We start from the raw sequence: 18,289 nt of genomic DNA, 5'->3' as shown, positions 1-18,289 counted from the left end.
TTGATCTTTATAATTTCCTTCCTTCTGCTGACTTTAGGACTTTTTTGTTCTTCTTTTTCTAATTCGTTTAGGTGGAGGGTTAAGTTGTCCATTTGGGATCTTTCTTCTTTTTTGAGAAAGGCCTGTATTGCTATAAATTTCCCTCTGAGCCCTGCTTTCGCAGCATCCCATAGATTTTGAGAGGTTGTGTCTTCATTATCATTTGTTTCAAGGTAGTTTTTAATTTCCTTCTTGATTTCCTCATTGACCCATTGGTTTTTTAGTAGCATGTTGTTTAGTCTGCATGTCGTAGGTTTTTTCTCTTTCCTTTTCCCATGGTTGATTTCTAATTTCATGGCATTGTGGTCAGAGAAGATACTTGAGATAATTTCTTCGCTCCTAAATTTATTGAGATTCGCTTTGTGTCCCAATATGTGGTCGATTCTTGAGAATGTTCCATGAGCATTTGAGAAGAATGTGTATTCTGTTTTTTTTTGGATGTAGTGTCCTGAAGATATCAATGAAGTCTAACTTTTCTGTTGTTTCCTTTAGGATCTCTGTTGCTTTATTGGTTTTCTGTCTAGAGGATCTGTCCATTGATGTGAGGGGGGTATTACGGTCTCCTACTATGATTGTATTCTCATCAATATCTCCCTTTATGTCTGTTAATATTTGTTGTATGTATCTGGGTGCTCCTGTATTTGGGGCATATATGTTGATGATAGTAATATCCTCTCCTTGGATGGATCCCTTCATCATTAAATAGTGTCCTTCTTTGTCTTTCTTTATGTCTTTTGTTTTAAAGTCTACTTTGTCTGATATGAGCGTTGCGACTCCTGCTTTTCTGTCATGTCTATTGGCCTGAAATATTTTTCCCCACCCTTTCACTTTCAATCTATATGTATCTTTTGTCCTAAGGTGAGTTTCTTGTAGGCAGCATATTGAAGGTTTTTGCCTTTTTATCCACTCAGCCACCCTCTGTCTTTTGATTGGGGCATTCAGTCCATTGACATTGAAGGTGATAATTGATAGATGATTATTTATTGCCATTTGAACCTCGTGTTCCAGTTGATTCTATGGTTCTCCATTCCTCCATTCTTCCTTTCTTTTTTTTTTTTTTTTTTTTTTTTTTTTTGGTTGGATGGTCTCCTGTTATTATCTGCTTGAGTGTATTTTTTTTTCTTTCATTTTTTGCAAATGCAATATTTGCTTTTGGCTTGTGGTTGCCCTGTTTTTTTAAGTATGCTAACCCCTTCCCATAATTGTGTGTTTTAGCCTGATGGTCCTATAAGTTCAAACACTTCATTACTATATTAAAATTACGAAGAGAGACATACAAACAAACAAAAAGGGTTATTTACTTCCTAACATCCCTTGCCCACATTTTATGGTTTTGATGACTCTTTTTTATTTTTTTCTTTTTAATTTTATTTTGTTTGAAGCATGTTCATGATTAAATCTGTATGCTGGCTTATTTGAGTGACTGCTCTCTGATTGCAGTTTCCTCAGTCCTAGTTCTTCCTCTTCTTCTTCTTCTTTTTTTTTTTCTTTTCTTTTTTCTTCCCTTTCCTTCCTTTCTTTTTGGTTTAGAGAAGCCCTTTCAATATTTCCTTTAATGTGGGTTTTGTGTTGCTGTATTCTTTAAGTTTTTGTTTGTTGGGAAAACTTTTTATTTCCCCTTCTATTTTAAATGATATTCTTGCTGGATAGAGTATTCTAGGTTGCATATTTTTTCCTTTTAGCACTTTAAATATCTCTTGCCATTCTGAGGTGCAATTTTAAAAGGTATTGTATTTCTGTATTCCTTTTCTAATATTTCATTGTTAGTATACAGAAATGTGACTGATTTCTGAGTGTTAATCTTATATCCTGCTACTTTGCTGAATTCGTTGATCAGGTCAAGTAGTTTTTGGGTTGAGTCCTTAGGATTTTCTATATATAGTATCATGTTGTCTGCATACAGTGACAGTTTTACCTCTTTTCTTCCTATTTGGATGCCTTTTATTTCTTTTGTTTGTCTGATTGCTGTGGCTAGGAATTCCAATAGTATGTTGAATAACAATGGTGAGAGTGGGCATCCTTGCCTTGTTCCAGATTTTAGTGGGAAGGCTTTCAGCTTTTCTCCATTGAATGTTATATTTACTGTGGGTTTGTCGTAAATGGCTTTTATTATGTTATGTTCCCTTAGTACCCACTTTGGTAAGAGTTTTTATCATGGATGGACATTGGACTTTTTTAGATGCTTTTTTCTGCATCTTTTAAGATGATCATGTGGTTTTTGACTTTTCTTTTGTTAATGTGTATGACTTTGATTGATTTGTGTATGTTGAACCATCCTTGTTTACCTGGGATGAATCCCACCTGGTCATGGTGTATGATCTTTTTCATATATTGTTGGATTTGGTTGGCTAAGATTTTGTTGAGAATTTTTGCGTCTATATTCATCAAAGATATTGGCTGATAGTTTTCTTTTTTGGTGGTATCTTTGTTTTGGAATTAGGGTGATGGTGGCATCAGAATGTCTTTGGGAATATTCCTTCTTCTTCAACCTTTTGAAAGAGTTTAAGGAGGATTGGCACCAGATCCTCTTTATATGTTTGTTAGAATTCGCCTGTGAAGCCATCTGGCCCTGGACTTTTATTTGTAGGGAGTGTTTTTATGACTTCTTCAATTTCATTTCTAGTGATCGGTCTGTTCAGTTGGTCTGTTTCTTCTTCATTCAGTTTTGGCAGGCTGTAAGATTTTAGAAAATTGTCCATTTCTTCCAGATTGTCAAATTTGTTGGCATATAGTTGTTCATAATATTCTCTTGTGATATTTTATATTTCTGCAGTATCCATTGTGATTTCTCCTTTTTTCATTTCTGATTTTGTTTATTTGGGGTCTTTTTCTCCTCTTCTTAGTGAGTCTAGCCTTTTCAAAGAACCAGCTCTTGGTTTTATTAATTTTCTCTATTGTTTTTTGAGTGTCTATTTTATTGATTTCCTCTTTGACCTTTATAATTTCCTTCCTTCTGCTGACTTTAGGTCTTTTTTGTTCTTTTTCTAATTCATTTAGGTGGAGGGTTAAGTTGTCAATTTGAGATCTTTCTTCTTTTTTGAGGAAGGCCTGTATTACTCTGAATTTCCCTCTGAGCACTGCTTTTGCAGCATCCCATAGATTTTGATAGGTTGTGTCTTCATTATCCTTTGTCTCAAGGTATTTTTAAATTTCCTTCTCAATTTCCTCATTGACCCATTGGTTTTTTAGTAGCATGTTGTTTAGTCTCCATGTAGTAGGTTTTTTCTCATTTCTTTTCTTGTGGTTGATTTCTAGTTTCCTGCCATTGTGGTCAGAGAAGATACTTGAGATAATTTCTATGATCCTAAATTTGTTGAGGTTAGCTTTGTGTTCCAATATGTGGTTGATTCTTGAGAATGTTCCATGTTCACTTGAGAAGAATGTGTATTCTGATTTTTTTGGATGTAGTGTCCTGAAGATATCAATTAAGTCTAGCTTTTCTATTGTTTCCTTTAGGATCTTTGTTGCTTTATTGGCTTTCTGTCTAGAGGATCTGTCCATTGGTGTGAGGGGGGTATTAAGGTCTCCTACTATGATTGTAGTCCCATCAATATCTCCCTTTATGTCTGTTAATATTTGTTGTATGTATCTGGGTGCTCCTGTATTTGGGGCATATATGTTGATGATAGTAATATCCTCTTCTTGGATGGATTCCTTAATCAGTAAATAGTGTCCTTCTTTGTCTGTCTTTATGCCTTTTGTTTTAAAGTCTATTTTGTCTGATATGAGTATTGCAACTCCTGCTTTCCTGTCATGTCTGTTAGCATGAAATATTTTTTCCCACCCCTTCACTTTTTTTTTTTTTTTTTTTGTCTTTTTGCTATTTCTTTGGGCTGCTCCTGTGGCATATGGAGGTTCCCAGGCTAGGGGTCTAATTGGAGCTGCAGCCACTGGCCTACGCCATAGCCACAGCAACTCGGGATCTGAGCCGCGTCTGCAACCTACACCACAGCTCACGGCAACGCCGGATTGTTAACCCACTGAGCAAGAGCAGGGATCGAACCCGCAACCTCGTGGTTCCTAGTCTGATTCGTTAACCACTGCGCCATGAAGGAACTCCATCACTTTCAATCTATATGTATCCTTTATCCTAAGGTGAGTTTCTTGTAGGCAGCAGATTGAAGGTTTTTTCTTTTTTTATCCACTCAGCCACTCTGTGTCTTTTGATTGGAGCATTCAGTCCATTGACATTTAAGGTGATAATTGAGAGGTGATTATTTATTGCCATTTTAAACCTCGTGTTCCAGTAGATTTTATGGTTCTCCATTCTTCCTTTCTTTTTTTGGTTGGATGGTCTCCAATTATTTTCTGCTTGAGTATTTTTCTTTTCATGTTTTGCAAATGCAATGTTTGGTTTTGATTTGTGGTTGCCCTGTTTTTTAAGCATGCTAACCCTTTCCTGTAATTGTGTGATTTAGCCTGATGGTCCTGTAGGTTCAAACACTTGATTACTATACTAAAATTAAGAAGAGAAACAAAGAGAGAGAGAGAGAGAGACAGAGACAGAGAGAGAGAGAGAAAGAAAAGAAAAAATTTAAAAAAGTCTATTTATTTCCTTACTTCCCTTGCCCACATTTTATGATTTTGATGACTCTTTTTTTTTCTTTTTAATCTTATTTTCTTTTAAACATGTTCATGATGAAATGTGTATGCTGGCTTATTTGAGTGACTGCTCTCTGATTGGGGTTTCCACAGTCCTAGTTCTTCCTCTTTTTTTTTCCCCTTTCTTTCCTTACTTTCTTTTTGGTTTAGAGAAGCCCTTTCAATATTTCTTTTAGCCTGGGTTTTGTATTGCTGTATTCTTTTAGCTTTTGTTTGTTGGAAAAATGTTTTATTTCCCCTTCTATTTTAAATGATATTCTTGCTGGATAGAGTATTCTAGGTTGCATATTTTTTCCTTTTAGCATTTTAAAATATCTCTTGCCATTCCCTCCTGGCCTGTAGAGTTTCTGCAGAGAAATCAGCTGATAACCTTATGGGGGTTCCCTTATAGGTAACATTCTGTTTTTCTCTTGCTGCCTTTAGGATCCTCTCTTTATCATTAACTTTTGCCACTTTTATTATAATGTGTCTTGGTGTGGGTCTATTTGGGTTCAACTTGTTTGGGGCCCTCTGTGCTTCCTGTATCTTGAAATCAGGATCCTTTAGATTTGGGAAGTTTCCAGTGATAATTTTTTCAAATATATTTTCCATCCCCTTATTTTTTCTACTCCTTCTGGAATTCCTATTATGCATAGATTGGCCCATTTTATGTTATCCCATAGGTCTCTTATATTGCTTTCATGTTTTTTCATTTGGTTTTCTGTCTGCTGACCTGATTGGGTGATTTCCATTAGTCTCTCTTCCATATCACTGATTCGTTCTTCTGCATTATTCATTCTGGTTTTTACTCTCCTTAGCTCAGTTTGTATCTCTGCAAATGAATGTTCTAGTTTTTCTTGGCTCCTCCTTATATTTTCTAGTTCCTTTCTGAGGGCGTCTACATTACTGTTCATATCTTAATTCCTTCAGTATTTTCTCTATTTCCCTTTTGAACTACAAGTCTGTCAGACTGCAGAGGTCTGTTTCATTGTTGATTGCTTTAGGTGAGTTCTCCTGTTGTTTTAACTGGGGGTGGTTTCTTCTTCATCTTGCTTGTTGTTTTCTTTTTCTTGGTTGAGTTTTACTCCCTGTGGCCAGGCAGGGTTTGCCTTGACACTGCTGGGGAATGTTTCCCGAGGGCTGGCGTTGTTGGTTAGTCTTCTTTTGAGGCAGCATGGCTTTTCCTGAGGGTGGGCGGGGCTGACAGGTTCTCTCTGAAGCAAAGGACTTCCTGAGGGCAGACAGGACTGAGAGGTCCACACCATGATGGAAGCACATTTCATGTGGCAAGGCAGAGATTGCTCTGGTGTTTCTGGGCTGTGGGGCTCTTCCAGGGGGCTGGTGGTGCTGGACAGCTGTTCTATGGGAGTGCAGCACCCACTGAGGGCAGGAGCAGCTAGCTGGGCCGCTGAGAACCTGAGGAGCTCTTCCCCAGGGCAGCTGCAACTGGCAGAACTGCCCTGCAATGGAGGCTTGTTCTAGTGTTTCTGGGCTGCAGGCCTTTTCCAGGGGGCTGGCATTTCTGGGTGCTGCTCCGTGGGGGTGTAGCCCCTCCAGAGGGCAGGCAGGCCAGGGCAGGGAAAGCCCCTGTGGTGGTTGGCTTCCCACAAATGGTGAGGCCGGCCCTCCAGGATGGCAGGCAGCCCCAGGTCTGGCACATGCTCAAGGGGTAGGGGGAGAGGGGATGCACTGGGAAGCACAGCTTTCTGATAGCTGGTGGGCAAGTGAGCTCGCTGTGGCGTGGGGAGTATTCTGTGGTGGCCCACCCCTCCTCCTCTCCCTCCCCAACACTGGCTCCTTGTCTTTCCTGTAGATCCAACTCTTCTCCCAGGTTCCCTCTGATGTGGCTGTCCACTCCCCAGACCTTAGTGTATTGCTCTTTCAACCTGCAATGCTCTGCTTTCTAGTCTCCCAGGCAGTCTCTGCCCTGCCAACCCGAAAGACCGCTTCCTAGTCCCCCAAGCAGTCTCCACACTGCCCACCCCACCCCAGCCCACTCCTGGGGACTAACCTCCAGAGCCGAGGTCTTGGTGCCCAGCCCCCACCCAAGCATCTCAGTTTTTGGTGACTGTGCCAGTAGTTCAGATGATCTGTTTGGTTCTCACTCTGCTCTTCAGATCTCAGACTTATTGCTTTGCTCTTCTCTGCATCTGGAGATCCCTCCGATACAGTTGATCTTTCCATTGAGTAGGTGACTTTCCAGGGTGTGGGATCCCTTGTTCCTCCACAGTTCCCTTTCGGGAGCACCCATCCAGCCCTGATTCCCCTTCTCTCACTCTCTTTTCTCTTGTTTTACCTAGTAATGTCACGAGATTCTTGCCATTATTGGAGTTTAGGTTCTTCTGCCAGTGATTGCTGTTCTGTGCAAGTCGTTTAACCTGTAGATGTGGCTTTTTTGTGTGTGTTTTTGGGAGAGGGCGAACGTGTCCCCCTACTCTTCTGCCATCTTGCCTTCCTCCCCTAAATTTTTGTTTGTCAGAAAATACTTTTACTTTGCTCTCCATTCTTGTATAACATCCTAGCCGGGTGCAAAATTTCAGGTTGAAAGTGATTTTATTTTCTTGGCAAAACTATTTCTTGGAGATGGTCTTTGAGAATTGGTTAGTGTTGATGTGAAGCCTGCTGTTCAGATAAAGTCATATTGTTTGGTTGTTTTTAAGATTTTTTTAGTCTTTGATAATTTCTTACTCATTTATATGAGTGTTTTAGCATCTGTAAACCCTGCAGATTTTATAATATGTAAGGAAACCTGGGTGACTCCTCCCTCAAATTGCTCATTTATTTGGTCAGCAGATACTTATTGAAAGCTCATTATTTGTTAGAAAATGTTTCTGTGTATTCTGATTACACACTAACACATGCCTTATGTATAAAATATATGAAATGGGTTAGTAAGAGAGACTCTTCCTGTTTTCTAGTTGCTTGGCCTCAAAAAGCTGAGAATAGTAGTTGTCAGATGACCTATGAAAGATTTGCTAAAAATCTGGAAGACCGTTTCATGATTTCTAGCTTATTAATTATCTTCAGGTTTTATAAAATAAGGCTGTTAATTCATTGGAAGATTGGAGATAGGCAAAGAATATACCCTTAGAGAGTTTTCAGAGTTCTTAAGGTGGTGGGAAGGGAACTCAAGCTCTCAGAGAAATCAACACCTGAAATTTGAGAGATTCAGAAAATAATGGCTCACACCTGTAAAAGGTTAAAAATTATCCGGTTTAAAAATTATACAAGCTGGTATAGACTTATTGCACTGTGAGACGAGAGGGGCTACAATGAAAGTAAGCTGAACTTTCACTATAGTGCAGGGGGAGGGTGTGTAGTATCTGTGCCAGTTGGGGAACTCATTGAAAAAAAAGATAGTTTACTCTGAAAGTCAGCATTTTGTCCCTGTTTTTGCCTTATAATAGGTTAATGAAAGTCTAATGACTTCTGGCTGGGTCCAAGCAGTTCCTGGCCAAAATAAACAGTGCCTGGATTTGCCTTCTCTCTTGGAATGAGAAAAAACAGGCAAAATTTTAAAAAATTATAGTTTTTAAAGCATGGGAAATCACATAATAAAGGACAGTGATCCCTGAGAGTTGGAGAAACAAATAAGGTGAGCATTATAATTGTCCATGCTTACTGCCTGGAGACTTTCAAGCTATGGGTCAGGTGGGAAAAGCTCAGGTGGGAAAAGCCCAGGTGGAAGGTTTCAGTTTCTCTGACTAAATAAGGCAGATCTGGGAGCCCAGAGGGGATGAGGAGGCAGAGGGCCAGGGAAGAGATAGTCAGAGAGAACAAGCCTTGAAGATCTGTAGAGGATCTACCTCTATTCCTGAGCTGATCTGATCAGCTCATGCATATGAGGAAGCTGTTTAAGATCAGTGAAACAAATACCCCCTAATTTAGAGGAAATATTTCCCATAACTTAGTCAGGGTCAGGAATAGTTTTGTTTGTACCAAAGTGGAAAACATAATTGATGGGAAATGGGTATGCAGAAGGGTCTTTCCTAGGTAGTGGTGCGGATTTAGCTCTAGAACCCCCAAGTCAAACAGGTTTAATTTGAATGAATCTCAAAATAAAGCTTAAAATATTTATAGGAATATAAATATCTCTAGCACTCAATAAAGCAACATTTACAAAGTCTGATATTGAATAAGAAATTATCAAGCATGAAAACAAGCAGAAAAAATATGATACATAATTAGAATTAAGATTGTTCCATCAAAACAGATTCATGAATAACATTGATGATCAAATTAGTATAAGGGGACATCAAACCAATTATAATTGTCTTCTGTATGTTTAAGAAGCTCTACTTTCAAGTCTCTGCTTGAAATATGTTTCAGAAAATACAAAAACCAAATAAAACTTTTAGAGGTGAAAATTATAATATATGAGATTAAAAATATACTCAGTCAAGAGAATGAGAAGACAGGCCACACTGGAAGAAAATATTTAATAAAGAAATCTCTGATAAAGGATTGCTATTCAAAATACACAAAGACCTCTTAAAATGGCAACAATAAGAAAACAAATACCCTGATTAAAAAGTGGACAAAAGACCTTAGCAGATATTTCACCAAAGGTATATATTATGCATCACTAGTGAATTGCCAATTTTAATAAAAATGAGATTATATCACACACCTATTAGCATCATCAAAATCTAAAACACTGGAAACAATATGCTGGTGAAGTTGTACAGCAATAAAAACTCTCATTCACCGTTTCTAGGGATGCAAAATAATATAGCCACTTTGGAAGACAGTTTGGCAGTTTCTTACAAATGTCAACATATTCTTACCATACGATTCAGCCTTCATGCTCCTGGTATATACCCAAAGGAGTTGAAAACTTATGTTTACACAAATACCTGCACATGTATATTTCCAGAGGCTTTTTTCACAGTAGCCAAAACTTGGAAACAAACGAGGTGTCCTTCAGTAGGTGAATGGATAAATTCTGGTGTACCCATATAAATACAATAGAGTATTATTATTCAGCACTAAAAAGAAATGAGTTATCAAGCCACGAAAGACATGGAGGAGGAAGTTACCATATGTCACAGGTGTGACCATTAAAAAAAGATAAGGAGGAAACTTATATGTATGTATTACTAAGTGAAAGAAGCCAATCTGAAAAGGCTAAATATTATTTTATTCCAACTATATGACATTCTAGAAAAGGCAAAAACTATGGAGAAAGTAAAAAGATCAGTGGTTGTCAAGGACTTGCTGAGGGGTGGAGTCAACAGACTAGGTGGAGCACAGGGGATCTTTAGAGAAGTGAAAGGAGTGTGAATGATGCTGTAAGGTGGACACATTTGCCAAACCCCAGAGAAGGTACAACACAAATATAAGCTATGGGCATTGGGTGATGATAATGTGTCAATGCTGGTTCCTTGACTATAACAAATGTATCCCTCTGGTAAGAGACAGCTATGGTGGGGATGGAAAGGGGCATGTTGGAACTCTCTGTACTTGCTGTGAATTTTTTTTTTCTGTGAACCCAACACTGCTCTGAAAACTAATAGAAGTAATTTTAAAATACACTAAATGAGATTATCAGTGATCAGACATTGCAGAAGAAACAAGTAGGGGACTTGAAGACATAGCAATGTAAATGATCCAAAATGAAACATCAACAGGAAAAAAAGGCTGAAAAAATAGAAACAGCTTCAGTGAACTGATGATCAACACTATGAACCAGCTTGACCTACTCCATGCCCACACATCTGACAACCTAGATGAAATGGACCAACTCCTTGAAGGACAGTCAACCAAAACCAACACAGCAAGAAATGACCATCTAAATGGCCTATATATGTTAAAGAAATGAATCAGTAATTAATAATCTTCCAAAACAGAAAGCACCAGGCCATGCTGGGTTCACTGGTAAATTCTACCAACATTTAGGAAGAAATTATACCAATTCTCTACAATCTCTTTCAAAGGATAGAAACAAAGAGCATACTTCCTAACTCATTATATGAAGCCACCATTAGCCTAATACCAAAATCAGACACAGACATTACAAGGAAAGTGCAGAACAGTATCTCTCCTGAACATAGGTGCAAGTATCCCCAATAAAATAATAGCAAATCAAATCCAAAATGGTATAAAAATGTTATATATGATGACTGTATCCCCAATAAAATAATAACAAGTCAAATCCAAAATGGTATGAGAAAAGTTATACACTATGACTAAGTGGGACTTATTTCCTGGTATTCAAGGATTATTCGACATTCAGAAATCAAATAATTTTATCCACCACATCAACAGACTGAAAAGGAAAACCACATACACACAGCAATAGATTCAGAAAAGGCATTTGACAAAAATCCAGCTCCAATTAATGATAAAAAAAAAACCTCTCAGAAATTTAGGAATAAAGGGGAACTTTATCAAGTTAAAAAAGACTATATGCCATTTGAGCACCTTGGATGGACCTAGAGATTATCACACTAAGTGAAGTAAATCAGAAAATGAAAAACGTCATGATGCCGCTTATGTGTGGAATCTAAAAAAAATGATACAAATAAACTTATTCACAAAACAGAAAGAGACAGACATTGAAAACAAACTTAAGGTTTACAAAGAGGTAAGGTGGGGGAGGGATAAATTTGGAGGTTGCGATTAACAGATGCATACTACTATATATGAACTAGATAAACAACAAGGACCTACTGTATAGCACAGGGAACCATGGAATAATATTTTTAACAACTTATAATGGAAAATAATGTGAAAAAGAATAGATATAGACATGTATAACTGAATCACTTTGCTGTAGACTTGAAACATGTAAATCAACTATACTTCAATTAAAAAAAAACTAAAAAAAGTAAGGTAGTGGTAAAGGGAAAAAAAGAAAGAACACAGAATTTTGCAGACTTCTGTGAAAATATACCAACAAGCTGGAAAACAAAGACTACCATTTGTAGAGCATTTATTAAAGTACACTTGAATCTTCTTTTTCTCTTCCTCCCTATTTTCTCCCAGACATTTCACATTTCCTTGATAATGCTGAAAATATTGATTCCTTCCCAGGGTTTCTAACAAATGCCAGACTGTTTTCTGAAATACTATAATTCTGACTAGGAAAAAAAAATTGCTAAGGATGCCTGAAAATCTCCCCTAACACCCTCCAGTTCAGTAGAGAACCAGAGTGTTCAGAACCTCCATTGTCATAAAGATTGTCATAAATCTTCAAGCCAGGAATAGGATCTTTCATTTCTTTTTCTTTTTTGAATTTTTTGCATTCTCTGTGCTTCTGAGTAGAAATATTTCATTTTCTCCAAATATTTAAAACTCTACTTCCACTAAAGTGAAGAAACAGCTTTGTAGCCTTCCAAATTTCTAGGCATATGCCTTGAAGGTTTCTGACGAGTTAGATGAGGCTTTATGTAACTTCTTTTCTATTGTTCAGGGTGGATACAAATTTTAAGGTACTTGAAGCCCACATAATTGGAGGAAACCCTTCAGAAAACAAACATAAAAATAGGTATGAGAGTTAATGTTTATTTAGAATTAGGAAAGATATCACAACAAATTTAATCACAGTAATAATTATTGTCTATCAACAATTCAGTTTCTTATGTATAATGATTGGTTAATCCTGGTTTCTGTGAATAAGGGTTTAGAAAATTTCATTTTTTTTGCTTCATAATTCACTATAGTGATGCCATATAAAATTTCTAGTAGTGTAGCCAGAATTTAAAAACCTTCCTTAAATTTCTTTCATTTATGAGCTATTAAAAAAACATAGTCATTTGGTATTCCTATAGTTCTGTGTTATATAGCAAAAAATTCAGGTAAATTCTATTTTGCATGATTACAATGCAAAAATTAAAATGTATGGTGCTTTTATAATTTTATAGGTTGTATTACTGATTATAATCTTGTTTTGACTAGAAATTGATGGGAACTAAATTCTCTGCTTATAATTTTGCATGTCTAATGATTAAAAGAACTTTTATAAAGATGAGCTTCTAGCTACATATTTGCAAATCTTATTTTCTTCACTACTCACAGATTTCTCTGCCAGGTGTTGAAGGACACTTTCATTTTGTGATACAGCTTCTGTTTTTGCATCTTAATGCCACAGTGATGGTTGAGTCAGCACATTAGCCAGAAATAGAATTCTCCAAGCCATTTTTTATGGAATAAATAACAGTAAATTAACTTCACTGAGAAATTACTTATAAACAGCATAAATAAGTCCTGCTAAACCCAATGAATGCCCAATTCAAGTCGCTTTTAGTCATATCTCACAAAATGCCCACAGCCACTTCATTTCTACCCATCACAAGAGAAAATATGATAGAAGGGAAGTCACAGTGAAAAGAGACATTTGTCTTACTTTTGCAAATTTACAAACACATTTGACCTTGTGCACACATTTCTTGGGCTCCTGCCAGAGTCTTGAAAAGAGCTTATACAAGCGAGGTTCCCTGAAGCTTAAGATTCATGAATTCTTAGTAAATCCATCTTTGCTATCATTCTTCCATCTGAACTAGCATTGTGTTAGGCTCCTCTACATCTTGACACCCATTGGGTAAAGGACAGTTCATCATCAACAAGAGGTCAAATGCTTTTCTTAAATAGAAATCAAAAGTAATCTTTAACTTCTCAAATCAGTTATTGTCAAGCTATTTTAATACATATAACATGGAACAAAGATAGGACTAAGCATTTGAGCTAGCTTAAGCTACCTTTCCTTTGTTTTCTAGCCTGTTGGCTAGTTGGAGACCCCAACAGGCATACTTGAAGGAAGATCTTACCTTATCTATGGTCTTAATAACAAAGATGATTCACTGACTATGCCACCAGCATATGAGAAATTTTGACTTGAGATAAGAAGTATGATTAATGAAAGACATAATTCATAGCAGAAAAAGACCCAGAAGTAATTTTCATGACAATTGCTACCATTTATTGGGCATTTATTAAAAGTAGGGCAGTATATTAATGATGTTGTGCATTATATGAGACTTTTCCTGCATGTCTGCAGGAAAGACATGGCACCTTCAAACAGGGTAGTTCAGGAGAGTTTAATAAGGGAATGATTTAGGTGAGAACATGCTTAAGAGAAACCAATGAAAGATGGTGGAATACCCTGAGACTATCAGTCTTGAAGAGCTGTTAGCACATATAGGCTTGAAGGGGCTTAAAGTGTGGCTGGAGCTGAAGCTGTAGTTGTTACTGCAGAAGACGGCTACCTGAGAAGAGTTATGGAATTAATTGAAGGAATACAGCTAAAGGCAAACTGTCATCTGGCCTTGAGGATGCTGGCCAGTAAATATCCCAACCGCACCCTTCACCTGCCCTGCAATCTACTGCTTGTCCCATCAGAGTTAACTGGAGGCCAAATAGCAAGAGAGCTCTTCATGTAGCTCTATCTTTTAGGACACAGGTCAAAATTCGTAGAGTGGCTACAGTAGAGCAAATGAATATCAACAAACATATTAGGCTGAAGTATATGAAATGGCCAACATTTAACCATATTTAACCCTAACAACAACAACAACTTGTATGGTTCAATCTATTATTATTATGTTTAGACTTCACAGCAAACTTGCAAGTTGTGTCTTATGATCCTCACTTTATAGTGACAAAACTGAGGCTCAGAAAAGTTGAGTTTGAGATGAGGAAAATTCCAAAGAAGAAATTCTCAAACATTAATTATCAAAAATACAAACTATGTTGTCACCTGACATTTTGTTTATAAAGAATAGAAGTTTCAGAGCTATTTTCCAAGTATTATTCTACTTAAAACTGACACCAAAAATAAATGGTATGGTAAGTCCTCAAAAAAATAAATATATAATTACCATATATTCAAGCAACTCCATTTCTGGGTATATATACAAAAAAGTGAAAACAGGGACCCATATATATATTTGTAAACCCACGATCTCAGTAAAATTATTTACAGTAGCCAAAAGGTGGAATAAATTCAAGTGTCCATGGGCAGGTGAATGGATAAATAAAACTTAGTATATAATATACAATGATGTATTATTCAGTCTTAGAAAGGAAGGAAATTTTGACACATGCTACAACATGGCTGAATCTTGAAGACGTTAAATGAAGTAAAACAAGCCAGTAACAGAAAGAAAAGTATTACATGGGGTTTCTCATATGAGGTTCCTAGAGTCAAATTTATAGAAATAGAGGGTAGAATGGTGGTTTCTAGGGATGGGCTGGAGGACAATGGGGAATTTTTAATGGGCACAGAGTTTCAGTCGGGGAAGATGAAAAAGGTACTGATGGTTGCCCTGCAATGTGAATGTACTTAATGACACAGATCTGTACAATTAAAAAAAGGTGCAAATGGTAAATTTTGTTATTTTTTTTACCACAATAAGATATACTAAAACCCCCACAAAAATCTAGTCCCATTGATTGAGCAGTTAATATTGTTAATAACTTCTAAATATATGGAAATGCCAAGACACAGAGAGGTTAAATATCTTGCACAATATTATATAGTTAATGAATATAGGGACTAAGCTTCAACTCCATATTTCCTGATCAAAAATCTGAATTCTTTTCTAGAAATACAAAGCATTCTACTGACCAGGGCCAGACTAATCCCAGGTTTATCATTTCTAAGGTCACTAAGGCAGCTGCTGATGTTTTGGTGAAAAAAAATCAAACCTTTTTCAGTGAATAGGTAATGTATTTGTCAAGAACTTGCTAATTGGTAAAATCCACGATTCTCAAAGGTAACTATTAATGATTTGATGCGTAGTATCTGGTTCTCATTAAACTGTGTTGTTAGTTTTCTAGTATCATCCTGAGAGTGTTTGTTCTCAGGGTTGAGATTTGCAACTCTGGATGTCTTGTCCACTACTGTGAAAAGTACAGAAACATAGAGAACATAAAGGTATTGCTCTGGTGTCTTTTTTTCTGTTTTTCAGCTTCTGTTTAAAATGGTGGAGTTTGTTAAATATATATGTTTGTGTGGATGTAGGGAGGTGGGTAAGGTGGGGAGGAGGGAGAGAGAAAGAGAGAGGGAGGGAGAAAGGAGGGAGAAAGGAGGAAAAAAAAAAAGGAGGAAGCATTAATAATTGGGTCAGTTTTGGTTTAAGAGTTTCCTTATAAAAACATAAGCTTTATACTGCACATAGTTTGAGAAACACTGACAAGCAAGTTCACAGCAAGAAAAAAAAGAAAAAGAAAAAAACAGATTGTGTGAATGCTTCAATTAAGAAGGAATATAGGAGTTCCTGTCCTGGCTCAGTGGTTAATGAATCTGACTAGGAACCATGAGGTTGCGGGTTCGATCCCTGGCCTCGCTCAGTGGGTTAAGGGTCTGGCGTTGCCTTGAGCTGTGGTGTAGGTCAAAGACATGGCTCAGATCCCATGCTCCTATGGCTGTAGCATAAACCAGCTACAGCTCTGATTAGACCCCTAGCCTGGGAACCTCCATATGCCACAGGTTTGGCCCTAGAAAAAGACCAAAAAAAAAAAAAAAAAAAAAAAAGGAAGGAATATAATTTCAGATTTTAGCCATAAATTTATAAATTGTTTAATTAAACCAGACTAGAAGGTGTTGGTTGGGTTGCTGGGTGAGTCTCTACCATTCAGATACCTGTATGGAAAATGTTAAGCTTTCACTGGACAAAGGACACAACACAACCCAATCTAAGGCAAAATATTCTAACTGAAATAAAGAAATGTCCTGGGAGTTCCCATCGTGGCGCAGTGGTTAACGAATCTGACTAGGAACCATGAAGTTTCAGGTTCGATCCCTGGCCTTGCTCAGTGGGTTAAGGATCCAGTGTTGCTGTGAGCTGTGGTTTAGGTCGCAGACATGGCTGGGATCCCGAGTTGCTATGGCTCTGGTATAGGCCGGTGGCTATAGCTCTGATTGGACCCCTAGCCTGGGAACCTCCATATGCCGTGGGAGCGGCCCAAGAAAATGGCAAAAAGACAAAAAAAAAAAAAAAAAAAAAAAAAAAAAGAAATGTCCCTGTTAAGGATCATATTTATACATCCATTCTCAAAACTACTAAATATATTTCTTTAATGCAGATATTTGCTTATATGTAAACTCTAACTCTGATATTGTTCAACCTGATTAGGCAAAATCGACATAAAAGGAAACCAGTTCAAGCCAAATCAGTTACAATATGAACACAATTAGGAGAGGCAGTCAATTAAGCTTATAGGTGTATCAACTTTATTTTTTAATTTTATTGGAGTATAGTTGACTTATAATTTGTATGAGTTTCAGGTGTACAGCAAAGTGTATCATATGTATATAGGTTATTACAAACTATTGAGTAGATTTCCCTGTGCTCTACAGTGGGTTCTTATTAATCATCTATTTTATGCAGTAGTGTATATATGTTATTTCTACCCTCCAAATTCTTTCCTCCCCCAAACAATTTCACCTATACCATAAGATTGATTTTGAAATCTATGAGCTTGTTTCTATTTATAAATAAGTTCCTTTGTGTCATTTTTATTAATTCCACATATAAGTATAATCATATGATATTTGTCTTTCTCTGTCTGACTTACTTTAACCAATATGAAAATCTCTAGATACACCTGTGTTACTGTAAATGGCATTATTCCATTCTTTCTTCATGTCTGAGTAATATTCCATTGTATGTGTGTACCACATCTTCCTTATCCATTCCTCTGCTGATGGACATTTAGCTTGCTTCCATGTCTTGGCTATTGTAAACAGTGCTTCAGTAAATATTGGGGTGCATGTATCTTTTCAAATTATGTTTTTTTTTCTGGATATATATAACCCCAGGAGTGGGATTACTGGAAAATATGGTAGTTCTATATTTAGTTTTGTAAGAAACCTCCATACTGTCCTGCACAATGGTTATACCAATTTAAAGTCCCACCAACAGTGGAGGAGGGTTCCCTTTTCTGCACACTCTCTCCAGCATTTATTATTTGTAGACTTTTTAATTGATGGACATTCTGACTTGTGTGAGGTAATATCTCATAGTAGTTTTGACTTGCATTTCTCTAATAATTAGTGATTTTGAACGTCTTTCTATGTGTTTTTTGGCCATCTGCCTGTCTGCTTTGGAGAAACGTCTACTTAGATCTTCCTATTTTTTGATTAGGTATATCAACTTTAAGTAACATATTTTAATGTCTTTTTAGGGTCTTAGCCTTAGTTCATTAGGTCCTGTGGGATGCAAAAGACCCAAAGATCAGGCGGATCCAGGAGTTAAGTAGGGCTAAATCTTGATTTTATTCAAAATCAGAATTTTGATGTGTGTACCCAGCTACTTTTCAGGTCAGGGACTTGGTTATTTTCTCTTTCTAGCCTAACTTCCAAATAGACATTCAGTAAATACTTGAAAGGAAGGAAAGAAGGAATAGGATTGTAACTAAAGCTGAGAGACTGGTTAGTGAGAGAAAAGAAAAATCTATGTCAATCAAGATAATGTAGAGCAATAAACAGAAGCAAATAAGTTGGTGGCATATATAGAGATTTAGAACAGACATCGAGGAAATTAGGTTCAGGGACAAAATCCAGCCACTGATATTCAGGAGTCCATTGCCCCAACTTAATCATTATAATTGAGGAATGTGGCAAGAATCTAATTATTGCGAACCTTATTACCAAGGTCAAAAAAAAACTCGATAGTAAGACTGACCTTGAGGCTGAGCTAGTGAGTTACTGCCATACTGAAGCAAT

At 37.0% G+C, this 18,289-nt stretch overlaps 1 long non-coding RNA gene across 1 annotated transcript; it reads right to left on the bottom strand.

Moving 5' to 3' along the window:
- Positions 1 to 8,676: 8,676 nt before the first annotated feature.
- On the bottom strand, positions 8,677 to 16,031 carry LOC146395880 (uncharacterized). Its single transcript, XR_014829928.1, has 2 exons — positions 12,638 to 16,031; positions 8,677 to 12,084 (listed from the first exon to the last, which is right to left on the bottom strand). It is a non-coding gene; the product is annotated as an uncharacterized LOC146395880 (long non-coding RNA).
- Between the last annotated feature and the right edge of the window lie 2,258 nt (positions 16,032 to 18,289).

This window comes from Sus scrofa, chromosome 15 (assembly GCF_054392235.1).
Source record: "Sus scrofa isolate SSC_HxYL_T2T_F1_AM1 chromosome 15, Sscrofa_HxYL_maternal_Yorkshire_Landrace_v2.0, whole genome shotgun sequence".
In the NCBI taxonomy this organism is placed as follows: Eukaryota; Metazoa; Chordata; class Mammalia; order Artiodactyla; family Suidae; genus Sus; species Sus scrofa.
The sequence above is the reverse complement of the archived record's forward strand: the minus strand, read 5'-3'. Positions and strand labels throughout refer to the sequence as shown.